This window comes from Leucoraja erinacea, chromosome 1 (genome assembly GCF_028641065.1).
Source record: "Leucoraja erinacea ecotype New England chromosome 1, Leri_hhj_1, whole genome shotgun sequence".
Classification (NCBI taxonomy): Eukaryota; Metazoa; Chordata; class Chondrichthyes; order Rajiformes; family Rajidae; genus Leucoraja; species Leucoraja erinaceus.
The window spans coordinates 156,229,295-156,242,405 of NC_073377.1; the positions used below are offsets into that span (position 1 = coordinate 156,229,295).

A 13,111-nucleotide genomic window follows, 5' to 3' on the forward strand; every position below is an offset into this window, starting at 1 on the left:
CTTTTGGAAATACGAACATCTCCAAGTAGCCCATCATGGTAAACTTGGAAATAAATAATCTAACGTTCATTATCAGTGATACCAGGTGGGTTTCGGCCCGAAACGTTGCCCATTTCCTTCACTCCATAGATGCTGCTGCACCCGCTGAGTTTCTCCAGCATTTTTGCATACCAGATCATGGATAGCGCTCTCCAACAGTACTGCACTTCAAGATGGAGGCTCATTGCCAACTTCTCAGGGATGGCCATTAGATGTTGCCCTTGCCCTTGCGACCATAGATCACAAAAAACAGACTGATGCCTTCTGATTGTATAATGATTTTCAATATGTCCTGCTTCTTCTACCTTAATAATGGATTGTAGCTCCTTTCAACCACCTCCACCCCCACCCGCCTTTTCAATTTATCCCTCCTATTTTATGTTTCCAAACAATTATTTTTCATAGCTGAGAATTTGTACTGCAAAAGAGCCTCATCTAGTTTATATACAAAACCCAGATCCTACTTGGAAGGAGATTTTGGCAAGTGAAAGTGATTATAAAGGAAGACAGGTCTAATGTGTAATATGTTAGTGAACCTGGCAAATATATAAACTGCACTAGATAAAATCTTTTGCTCAAGCACAATCACGTTCTCTTTCAACTTAGATAATTTTGCTTAGAATCCTCAAACTGGATTTGGTGACAATACCTTTGATTCATTCATTGGCGGTATTGTCCACAGCAAAGCAGCGTGCAAACTGTAAATCAATTTACTCAAAACTACAGCAACATTGCAAGCAGAGCAATTTCTCCTGGAACATCTTGTTCGAGGAACAGACATACACATTGTGCATAAATCAATTTCAGTCACATAGAGCAGTGAGGTCATCAGGTTTCATAGCAAAAACGTCCAGCATCTCTTTTCTAGCTGGCGTTAAACCTCAAAGAATCACAGACTCATTACAGCATTGGTGGTGACCATTTGCCCTTCAAATTTATGCCTACTCTTTTTACATCAATCCAATCCAATCCCATAATTCCAATATCCTAGTTTGTAATGTCAAATTCACACTGCCTCACAATCCTCCAAACATTACAATGTGTCCAATCCTCTGTTTAAACATGTCCATTGCATATCTGTAATCGCTTCCAAGTTTAAAGCCATAGACCCACATCAAAATCTCTATTACTAGCTTGTCACTACTAATAACTTCACCTTCAGCTGCAAGGATCTCATTATGGAAATCCCTCTTTAAACACCACTTCCTTAACAGTTGATTATTTGCTCATCCTTCTGACATGCCAATTGTCTTCCCACCAAATGATTTTCTATAAACAGAAGTACACTAATCTTGTTTGTGCTATGCTCTGCATGAGAATTTCCCTTTGCATTGTTTTTCATCTAATGAAGTCAAAAATGGGTGTTCACAAGGCTGATTCACAAAACTAATATCATACTTTTATAAATATATTAAATAGAGAATTACCCTCAACAGAAGCACTAAGAGAATTGGGAACATGAGCTAATGATAAAGATCTCGAAGGATAGATGGGAAAAGTATCTGATGAACACACGTAATTGTTCTATTAATGCAAGGCATAATTTAATTCAATTCAAATTATTACATAGACTATATTATTCAAAAACGAGGTTGAATACATTTTATCCAAACGTCTCTCCCAGATGCGATAAATATTTGTTTCAAAACGCTAATATAACACATTCATTTGTAGGATGTACAAAGTTGAATAAATTTTGGAGCGATATATTTGACATATTTACAAAGCTTTTCAAGTCCACAATAGAACCTAAAATGGAATGGATTATATTTGGAATAATAGTAGAAGATATCAATTTAAATAAAGACCAAAACTTTTTTTAAATTATGGGTTAATAATTGGAAAGAAATTGATACTTAAATTTTGGAAAAATACAACCATACCAACTGTTAAAATGTGGATTAGGAATATGATGGCCATAGCACGCCTTGAAGAAATGAGACTCTGACTAATAGATAAATATGACCAATTCTTAAGGAGTTGGTCTCCTTTCATCGACTTTTTGAAATCATGTGATGCAGCGGTACCGTAAAGATTGCTGATTTCAGTTCATGCCGTGGATAGATCTACATCTCCGAACAAAGATTTGAAAATTTCTCTTTTAAGGGGCCTTCTCTCCTATTTCTACTTTTTCGTTTTTTTTTTTTATACACACACTTCACGTTTTTCTATTCTCTACCATCTATTTTTTCCCCTTTCTATTGTTTTATTTTTCATGTCTTACTTACTTCCTTCTCAAAACATAAAACTAGAGGTTGTACATAGAATGGATTACGGTATGACATAGTTGGCACCTAAAATTAGGTTCCACTGTACTGTTTTGTACTGTATTAACTTCTAATAAAATAAACAAAAACAAAAAACAAAAAATGGTTGTTCACAAATGACGATCAAGATGACCAATAACATTTACATTTAACAGACATTACACAATAACATTTAACATACATTTTAAATGGTACATGAATAGGAAAGGTTTAGAGGGTTAAGGGCCAAGCGCAAACAGGTGGGACTGGTGTAGAGGGGCTGCTCCCATGCTCAAAGGGAAGATATATGTATTCAAGGGAAGGTACTAGCATGGGCAGCAGGTTGGCTGGATGGCAGAAGGCAAGGAGTGGCAATAAGGGGGGCTTTTTCTAGTTGACTGCCAGTGACAAGCAAACATCCACAGGGGTCGGTGCTGAGGCCACTACTCGTCACGTTGTATATTAATGATTTGGATGTGGGGATTGAAGGCTTTATGGCCAAGTTTGCAGATGATACAAAGATAGGTAGAGGGGCAGGTAGTATAGCAGGGACTCTGCAGAAGTATTTTGGACAGGTTGGGAGAGTGGGCAGAGAAATGGCAGATGGAATAGAGCGTAGCAAGGTGGGGTCATGCATTTTTGTAATAGGAATAAAGGTGAAGACTATTTTCTAAATGGGGAGAGAATTCAGAAATTGAAGGTGCAAAGGGACTTGGGAGTGCTGGTGCAGGATTCCCAAAAAGTTAATTTGAATGTTGAATCTGTAGTAAGGAAGCCAAAGGCAATGCTAGCCTTTATTTCGAGATGACTAGAATACAAAAACAGGGATGTAATGCTGAAGCTCTGTAAGACACTAGTCAGTGCATTTGGAGTATTGGGAGCAATTTTGGGCCCCATATCCGAGGATTAGCTGGCGCTGGAGAGGGTCCAGAGGAGGTTTACAAGAATGACTCCAGGAATGAGTGGGTTAACATATGATGAGCGTTTGATGGCACTGAACCGCTACTCACTGGAGTTTAGAAGGGTGATGAGGGACCTCATTGAAACTTAGCGAATAGTGGATGTAGAGAGGATGTTTCCACTAGTGGGAGATTTTAGCACCAGAAGTTATAGCTCCTATCACTTATGAACATGCTGTATGGCCATTACTCTAAATGACCCAAGTTTAGAACCAAAGTTTTGAGGATTTTGAATTTACTAACAAAGGCAGATTGCTACACAATACTCAAGAGACATTTAATAACCATTAGCTTAGAGCAGATCATTAATGTACCTTTAATGATCTGAACATGGATGCACGTGGGGGCCCAAAGAGAGAAATGGATGGGTTCCCCACTCAGTGGCTTCAGATAGCATTGTGCAAATTATCCTGTGGTTTGGTGTGCAACTTTTTCATAGTTCAGATGACCAGCAAACCTAATTTTCCAATGCTCTGGAGTCTAATTTTGCACCAAGAACCAAAGTTGTCAGGATCAGGGTACGCTGGACAACGGTCTTTTGGGGAAAATAATGAAAGTTTGACAGGTTCAGGCAGCATCTTTGGAGAATGCACATAAGTAATGTTTCAGGTTGGGACCCTTTGTTGGGCTGATTGTGGTTACAGGGGGGAGAGGAAAAAGATTAAGAATAATTTTGCCAGCTTAGCAAATGTGTCCATCATGCAACTTCATTAGGCGGTATTCTCAGCTTTGACTGTCATCAGCATTCCTGACCAAATTATAATTTATACTTCCCATATGCATCATCTGGTATCATGAAGAAAAGTGTACAAAATCTTCTCAATAAAAGACTAGGCAGGTCCAGCAAAACAAAAAGTTATATGTACACTACCAAAGTGTTTATCAATAGAATTTCTGTTGGCAGATGGATGCAGGGTAAGCAAGGTAGCAAAAGGGTTACTGCAAATAGACGGGAATGCCTTTGCAGTTTTTCCCCACAATCACATTTGTTTGAATATCAGATAAATCTCACCAGCCAAGTCACAGGCAAGCCAAGAAGTGTTAAAAAAAAAAACCATTTAGCTTACACGAGTTTGACAGTTAATCAAGAAAGGGATATGCAAAGTATTAAAAAGTTCTGACAGTTAATCAAGAAAGGGATATGCAAAGTATTAAAAATAAATTAAGGAATTAGCTAAACAACAATGAAAGGAAGAGTAATTAAAAATAACTGAATGCACAAACTTATTGCCAGAGTGTCATGGTGTAAAGCGCATGTAAGAAATTAAGAGTGGGATAAAGAATGATTTCATAAGAGGCAAATTTAAAACCAGTATTACAAAATATTTCTTCACGTAAAATGGTATTTCAAAAATCACAAAAATTTATGGACTCTCGATTGCAAAGCGCTCGATGGAAACATTAAGATTGATGATAATTAAGTCTGCAAAAAAAGTCCCAATTTCAACCTCATTATATCTCCACTACCACACAATGGCAAGTAAAATTCTACTCTCTGCCTTACATCCATGAAATCTGAAGGACAAAACCAATTCAAACATGACAAAAAAAATGTTTTAATAGGAAAGTAAAGAAATCCTTCACAACACACAGAATATCTAAATGCAGTATTCACACCACAGAATCATCCCATAAGCATTAACTTTATACAAATACCACGCTGTCGATCCAGAAAAGGATATCAACATGACACCAAGGCAAAAGAGCAAAGCCTTCCTATTTTGCAGTTGCTGCAGCCATACAGTTCTCTAACAAGCCTGGTAGCAAGTAATTCAATCTTCTAGATCTGCTGATGTTCGCCAACCACTCACATTTTACAGCATCAGTAAAACACAACTGAATTATAGCCCTGTAATTCATTCCCAGAGATTTGTTACCCTGCATAGAATACACTGTGCCCTCCATAATGTTTGGGACAAAGACCCGTCATTTATTTATTTGCCTCTGTACTCCAAAATTTGAGATTTGTAATGGGGAAAAAAAAAAAAATCACATGTGGTTAAAGTGCACATAGTCAGATTTTAATAAAGACAATTTTTATACATTTTGGTTTCACCATGTAGAAATGACAGCAGTGTTTATACATAGTCCCCCTCCCCCCAATTTCAGGGCACCATCATGTTTGGGACACAGCAATGTCATGTAAACGAAAGTAGTCATGTTTAATATTTTTTTGAATATCCTTTGCATGCAATGACTGCTTGAAGTTGTGGGTTGTCTTCTCTGGTGATGTTCTGCCAGGCCTGTATTGCAGCCATCTTTGTATAGGGGCATATAAAAGGCATGATCAATTGGGTTCAGATCGGGTGATTGGCTTGGCCACTCAAGAATTGACAATTTTTTAGCTTTGAAAAACTCCTTTGATGCTTTAGCAGTATATTTGGGATCATTGTCTTGCTGTCGAATGAACCACCAGCCAATGAGTTTTGAGGCATTTGTTTGAACTTGAACAGATAGGATGTGTCTATGCACTTCAGAATTCATTATGCTACTACCACCAGCGGTTGTAATATCAATGAAGATAAGTGAGCCAGTACCTTCAGCAGCCATACACGCCCAGGCCGTAACACCCCCACCACCGTGTTTCACAGATGAGGTGGTATGCTTTGGATCTTGGGAAGTTCCTTCTCTCCTCCATACTTTGCGCTTGCCATCACTCTACTATAAATTAATCTTCATCTCATCTGTCCACAAGACCTTTTCCAGAACTGTGATTGCTCTTTTAAGTACTTCTTGGCAAACTGAAACCTGGCCATCCTATTCTTGCAGCTAACCAGTGGTTTGCATCTTGCAGTGTAGCCTCTGTATTTCTCTTCATTAAGTTTTCTACGCACAGTGGTCATTGCCAAATCCACTCTCGACTCCCGAAGAGTGTTTCTGATCTGTCGGACAGGTGTTTGGGGATTTTTCTTTATTGTAGAGTGAATTCTTCTATCATCAGCTATGGAGATCTTCCTTGGCCTGCCAGTTCCTTTGTGATTAATGAGCTCACCAGTACCCTCTTCCTTCTTAATGATGTTCCAAACTGTTGATTTTGGTAAGCCGAAGGTTTGGCTGATGTCTCTATAACAGTTTTATTCGTGTTTCTCAGTCTCATAATGGCTTCTTTGACTTTTCGCACAACTTTGGTCCTCATGTTGATAAACAGCAATACAAGTTTCCAAAGGTGATGGGAAGACTGGAGGAAAAACTAGGTGCTGAGAGCTCTTATACCTGCATTAAGGAGGCAATTAAACACACCCGAGCCATGTGTCCCAAACATTATGGCACCCTGATATGGGGGGACTATGTATAAACACAGCTGTCATTTCTACATGTTGAAACCAAAATGTATTAAAATGGCCTTTAATAAAATCGGACAATGTGCACTTTAACCACATGTGATTGTTCTCTTACAAATCACAAATTGTGGAGTACAGAGGTAAATAAATAAATGATGGGTCTTTGTCCCAAACATTATGGAGGGCACTGCAGATACCTCAGCAAAATAAACAAGGCAGTAGGATAATGCTGGTGATCTTGTTTCACTAATTTAAGGCTGGTGGTGGATGAAAGTGGGGGTCCAAAGCTTTAAAAGTGAAACCCCTTGAAAAGCAAAGAAGTATTCAAACAGTTTAAATGCTTCATTGCATGGGCAAATGTTAAAAACAAAACTATCCTGACCTATTAGTCTGCTGATCCAAATGTCAATTTTCACAGGTCAAAGACTTTTTTTTTCTTTTTTTAAATAGTAACAGATCTACTGACATAATTTTTAAAATATATATATATATTTTTTTTTTAAACAACTCCGTAATAATCAAATCTATTAGCCACCCACTGCTCAGAACACTAAGGCCACACCATACACTGATTTCCTGTCCAATCAAATGGTTTAATTACTACATCTGGGATAATGGGCTCACATCTTGACTTTCACTGACTGACCCGATGTAGACTAGAGTATCATTTTGCACCATTTCTGAGCTGTAAATCAATTGAGGATTTCAAAGAAGGTTGAAGAGCCTGGTAATGATGCTTTCTCTAGTCTCTTGGGATTCCACATTACAAGGAATGTACATTATTTATAAAGAATAGCTGGTGTGTCCATTAAAGCTTTCAGGCTCAGAGTAAACAAGAGCTTTTGCATTTCAATTGTCACAACCTATGCTGCACTCAAATATTCTCTTTATGTAGCTCTTGTCAATTAGAAATTATCAGCAAAAGGAAACCCCGTGTTATAACAGCTCAGATAGTGAAATTCACAAATTACCACCAAAAAGATATATTCGCTCACAGAATGTCTTTATTAATTAAACCCATTTCTTGACCCACACGCAGATGATACGGCTTGGCGCAAAAAAAAACCTCCAACAGTTTACAGGGATGGAACCCCCTATTCCTCCACCCAACACATCGTAGCCAGTGCTTTTCATGTGTGTTCGGTAGTTTTCTCTTCCGAATATCACAATTTTCTTCACCTTTTATCCAAACAATATATTTTTAAAATCAATTGTACTTTGTAACTCTGGACAGCCAGAAGACTTTAGTTGGTCAATAACAATGAAAACCAAAAAAGCCCACAAATTGTAAAACAAATCAATTTAACAAAACCGAGCAAGTCACACACAGGCTGCCAAAATTGTGACTTTCACAACTTCAGATGTCCCAAAGTCATTGACAGCCAATGTCATAGTTACTGTTGTAATGTGACATTGGCATTATTCAGCAAACATGAAGGTTTACCCCCAGAGGTTCAAAACAGCACTATAGATCTTTTTAGATCCAGTCAACAGAAGAGATGAGCCTCGGGTTAAACTTCTCATCCAAAAAGAAAACCAGAATCTCTAAAATAACACTTATACTTCACTGCTTTCGAAGATCAACCGAGAAGCAAATATTTAGATCTCCAGACAGATCATGAACTCTCAACCTCAATTAAATCACATACATGAGCAGTTACATTTTATTCCTCATATATTGAGAAGCTTAGCTTGAAAATAATCAGTGATAATTATCAAAAGCTACCCAATTACAGAGAGGAAAAAAAAACACAAGTTTCTTCTTGACCAGATCAAACTATCACTGGAGCTTATAAAACACCTGTCACTGTCTAGTTTCAGACTAGGCATTTTCAGAAAGCGTTGAACAAAACAAGACAGTGCACCTCAAGGTAATTTAGTTTTGTTTTTTTAATTTAAAACCTTTTTTGCAATTCATTATTTAGCTGATTTTTTTTAATATAGCATAGCTGTAGGATAATTTTGACATTGGTTTTATTAATACATCAAATCCTGAGCAAAAATATTAAACCAGGTGCACAATTTTAACTACTTATTGGCCTTCCCAAATGATACAAGCTTGCAATTCTATCCAAGCATCTTCAATAGTTTGGATAGAATTGTAGAATTAAAAGAAACAAACTGGTTTGAAACCTTAACTTATTGACTTACAATGAAATAGAAGCACCAACAGATTAATTTTGCTCAAAATGGTGACAAAAATTTCTTATAACATAAAATTACCATGATGCATACCACGAACAGGATACAAACCCTGGACATGTGACAAAGAATTATAAAATCATGAGGGAAACATACAAAGTAAATGCAGTCTGTTACCCAGATTAGGGGAAATAAAAAACAAGAGCATATATGTTTAAGGTGAGAGGGCAAGTTTTAATTCTACAATTCTATCCAAACTATTTATTGGTCCAGACAATAATAACCCAAGAGGCAATTTTTTCCACTCAGAGGGTGGTCTCCTTCTTCTTCTTGCGTATGGCGTGCACAGCCTAAAGTTGTAAGACAACTTGTTCAGTTTGATCTTCTGTTTGTGCACGCCAGGTTGATTGCATTTGGCGAAACAGGGTGGACCACGTGAAGGTTGCAATCTCCCACTCAGAGGGTGGTAGATTAATGGAACAGGCTGCCAAAGGAGGTAGTTGAGGCAGGTTCTACAACAGCATTTAGAAGACACTTGGACAGGTACATGGGCAGGAAGGGTTTAGAGGGATATGGGCAAACACAGGCAAATAGGACTAGCTTAGATGGGGCATCTTGGATGATTTTGAACCAAAGTGCCTGTTTCTAAGCTGTGTGAGTAATTATATTTGTGTAGGAATTAACTGAGGATGCTGGTTTAAATCAAAGGTAGACACAAAATGCCGTAGTAACTCAGCAGGACAGGCAGCATCTCTGGAGAGAAGGAATGGGCGACGTTTCGGGTCGAGACCATTCTTCAGACCAATTATATCTACGTAGGAAGAGTACATCAAATTTGTTTCGTACTGGTACAGCTCTACATCTTCTGGTTGTTTTTTTTAAATACAAGATGGCAATGGATGCAATTAAGTTATTTAAACCTGGAAAATCATAGCTTAGACTCACAATGCGCTCATATATACACTTCAACTAACATCCATTGAGAATAATAAATGGCTGATTTTTCTCAATGAGCATTATCAAAGTGATCTAAAGGAAACAAACTGTACAATTTGTATCTCGTGGACCAATAAATACGATTATTTTACCTTAATATAGTCAACAAAAAAAATGTGATGCTCTGAACCCTTATTTATTGTCAGTGATGGATCAGTTGATGTCATGGTCCACCGAGGCAGTCTTGCTTTTAAAGACCCACTTTTAATTGAGCAAGCACAAAATTTAGGCGGACACCTGAAAAAAGTAAAGAGAATTCCACTCCAAGGACATTAAACAAAACAACACACTGGTCATTATTTAAGCCTCAACAAAAACCACTAAAAACTTATTACCTAGTCTTTATTGTATTGCTATTTGAGAATACGTACTGTCTGTAAAATAGCAAGCCTTTTCCTACACATCTCCAAAATTCCTTCAATGACAAAAGAGTGCTTTCAGACCCTGAAAGGCATGATACAAAACACACATCTTATTTGCTGCAACAGCTGTTGCTCACACAACCTCACTTGCATCCAATACAAGAAAAAGGTTGTAATAAAAGATCAAGCCTCTACTGTAATTTTTAAATATTTAAAACGTATGCTTTTTTTTGTTGTGCAATGTTCACTGTAGTTTTAAAACACGATTTAATCACTTTTCATCCCCACTCCCACCATGCTTGGACAATGGAAGGGAAGACTACCAAAGACCAATAGCATGAACAAACTGAAGCAAAGGACCTAGACACCAGACACAAACAGTCAACAGCCAAATTGTAGAGGAATGCATAACTCTACTTTAACAAAATCATTCTCCATCCATAGAAATCTATTTATGCTTTTCATTAGACCTAAATCCTGATTTAATCCTCATGAGATACAGTATAGCGAGCAATATTTTTCTCAGATAGAATTCTGATCTTAAAAATGCAAACCATTACATTTAACATGTGCAAGACTGAAAATGCACTTCAAAGCATGTTTCACAAAAAATATTCTTTGATAGGAACTAAATTTGTTTTAAATTCAAATCCCTATTCAAATGTTGACAAAAATGTTCTCCAATGCTAACGAGTCTATTAAACCCATTAACTGAAATGCATCTGCTAGTATATAGCTGAGCACAAGCATAACTCCACCTTTAAGGACCACAATACCAAATCAAATTGTGATTTTTATCAAATATGAAGTAATGAAATTACTCACCACTGTTGTAAAGAACTAATGACACAAACCCATCACCATTTGCAACCAGGTTATGTGTTCTGAATCTAGGTATTTTATTCTGTTGAGAATTTTAATCAACTTACCAGAAATGAAGCTTTCAAACTCAGCACCAGCATACAGAGGGAAGGATTTAAAAAAAACGTTTTGGCTACTGTACTTAACCTATCGCTTCTTCTACGCAGAAAACATACAATTCATGTCTGCAAACCCTTATGCAAACTCAGTCCATACTACTTCCCAAGTGTATGAAGTATCTTTAAGTCAGGAAGGAGGGGGACATGAAGACAACTCATTAAGAAAACACAAGGGGCAAGAATTATCCTAAATGCCCAAAAGTAATTCAAGATTCAGAGAAGTCCCTCAAAAATAGACCTTGGCTGTTCAAAAAAAACCAGCATGTTAATAATACACGGTTGTTTACCTGAAGCAGCAAGTTCAAAAAGTACTCATCAATAACAGGGATAAACTTATGTCAATGTTCATGTGAACAACTTATTAGTTTAATAAATTGGTCAGAGTCCAGCTATTAATTAAACATGCTCAAAGTGAAATTTAAGGACATGCTATTTATTTAAAAAACATTTTAAAATAAACAGTTGAACTTCAAGCTCACCCAGAGGAAGGAAGAACATAAATGCTGGAGAATAGTGCTAATAGTGAGAGGATACATCGAGGTGGGAAAAAAAGCAAGACAAGGACAAATTTCCTGTCCTTTTCGTAACTGAATCTCTGCCTTGAACAGATTCCTGTCATAGCGCCAAGAAGAATGCATGGCAGATCATGCATCAGCATATGCAAAAAAAAACTCCAATACAGATAAAATAAATTTATTAAACACATGACATTGCAAACTGAATGCTAATTCACCGTGGATGTTTCCATCATAAAGATTTAGTTTAAAATGCACAAATATAAACTGAACCAATCAAAACCAGAGTAGATACTTTTATACAAACTCAGAAAGACCTGCTTGGAAGGCAAAACATATTCGTTTTCTATCATAAAATCAGATCATTGTAAAATTAAGTACATTTAAATTAAACCTTTCACAGTCCAAGTGTTTTTAAATAAATATTTTAGTGTAACATTCCTCATTCTGCCAGGTGTCCAGTAGTCATGTTTTAATTACAAGAAAAAAAATAAACGTGGCGTATGTGATACTTTGTGTTTCAGCGAATGATCCATGAAAAAGAAATTGAAATCGGGAAAGCAATTTCACAAGATTCAAATCAAAGTTAGATATTCAAAAAACGGATCCATATTCAGTTACAACTAATAAGAAATATTAGTATGATCTAAAAATATAGGACCCTTAACGCTGTTAAACAGTATTTGGCGCACAATCAGGATTAGCTAAATACAGAAAATCATTCCAATACAATTCAATCGTCGGAGACAGGAGTAAGTGGTTGTTACCCCAACTCTATCCCAAGAAAAGAAAAACATCCCATTAACTTTTCAGGGAAGGAAAAAAACTTTAATTGTAGCACAAACGACACGAGCTAAAATAGTCGCACAAAAGAATTGACCAGCAGACAGATTTTGCAGCTGTGAAGCGGGGAGCCTTGAAACCAGACGAACTTTCCCGGGAGATGAGCTGAGCTGAGCTGCATTTTTCCCCTCAGGATCCGACTACTTTTGCCCCTTTTCCCCGGTGACGCCATGTTGGTCGATAAGTACTTTTGGAAAAGAAGGCAAAGAACGCCACAACTTTCCTCATTTTAAACGCCCCCACGGAAAAAAAAGAAAGTCAGTCGAACGCTGTCGGAGAGAAGCATCTATTACCGGGGGGGGGAGGGTTAATGTTATCTGTTTAATTACCTGTGTCGCCGGGACTGAGCCGCTGCCGCCGCCGCCTCCTCCTCCACTCGGTCCTCGCCGCCGCTCCATCTGCGGCTCATTCAACAAGCTGCAAACCGCCCGAGCCCGGCGTCAGCCAGCCTGCGCCGCATCACCCTGCCTGCCTGCCGTGTAGCAGCCCGCACGCCCGCACGCCCGCCGGCACTGGCGGCACTACTTCCACAACCCCTTTCCCGCAGGGATTCGAAGCTGCAAACGCCCGTCAGCGCACCCACCCATTCTAAACATTGCAATGCTGCTACAACCTGCAGCAGCAGCATCAGCTTCTGTAATGCGGCCCTCGCTGTTTTGTTTCCAGTTTACTTATTAATTATTTACAACTTCCTTAATGCACGCTACTGCCTCGTTTGCAAACGTCATTATTTACCCCCCCTGATTTA

At 37.9% G+C, this 13,111-nt stretch overlaps 1 protein-coding gene across 1 annotated transcript in view; it reads right to left on the reverse strand.

Annotated features, from left to right (window-relative positions):
- Positions 1-12,844, reverse strand: part of smad1 (SMAD family member 1) — a 72,225-nt gene extending 59,381 nt beyond the window's left edge. The window contains exon 1 of the mRNA XM_055646319.1: positions 12,693-12,844. The gene's annotated coding sequence lies outside the window, so the exon portion shown is untranslated. The remainder of the gene's footprint in view (positions 1-12,692) is intronic.
- Positions 12,845-13,111: the final 267 nt, after the last annotated feature.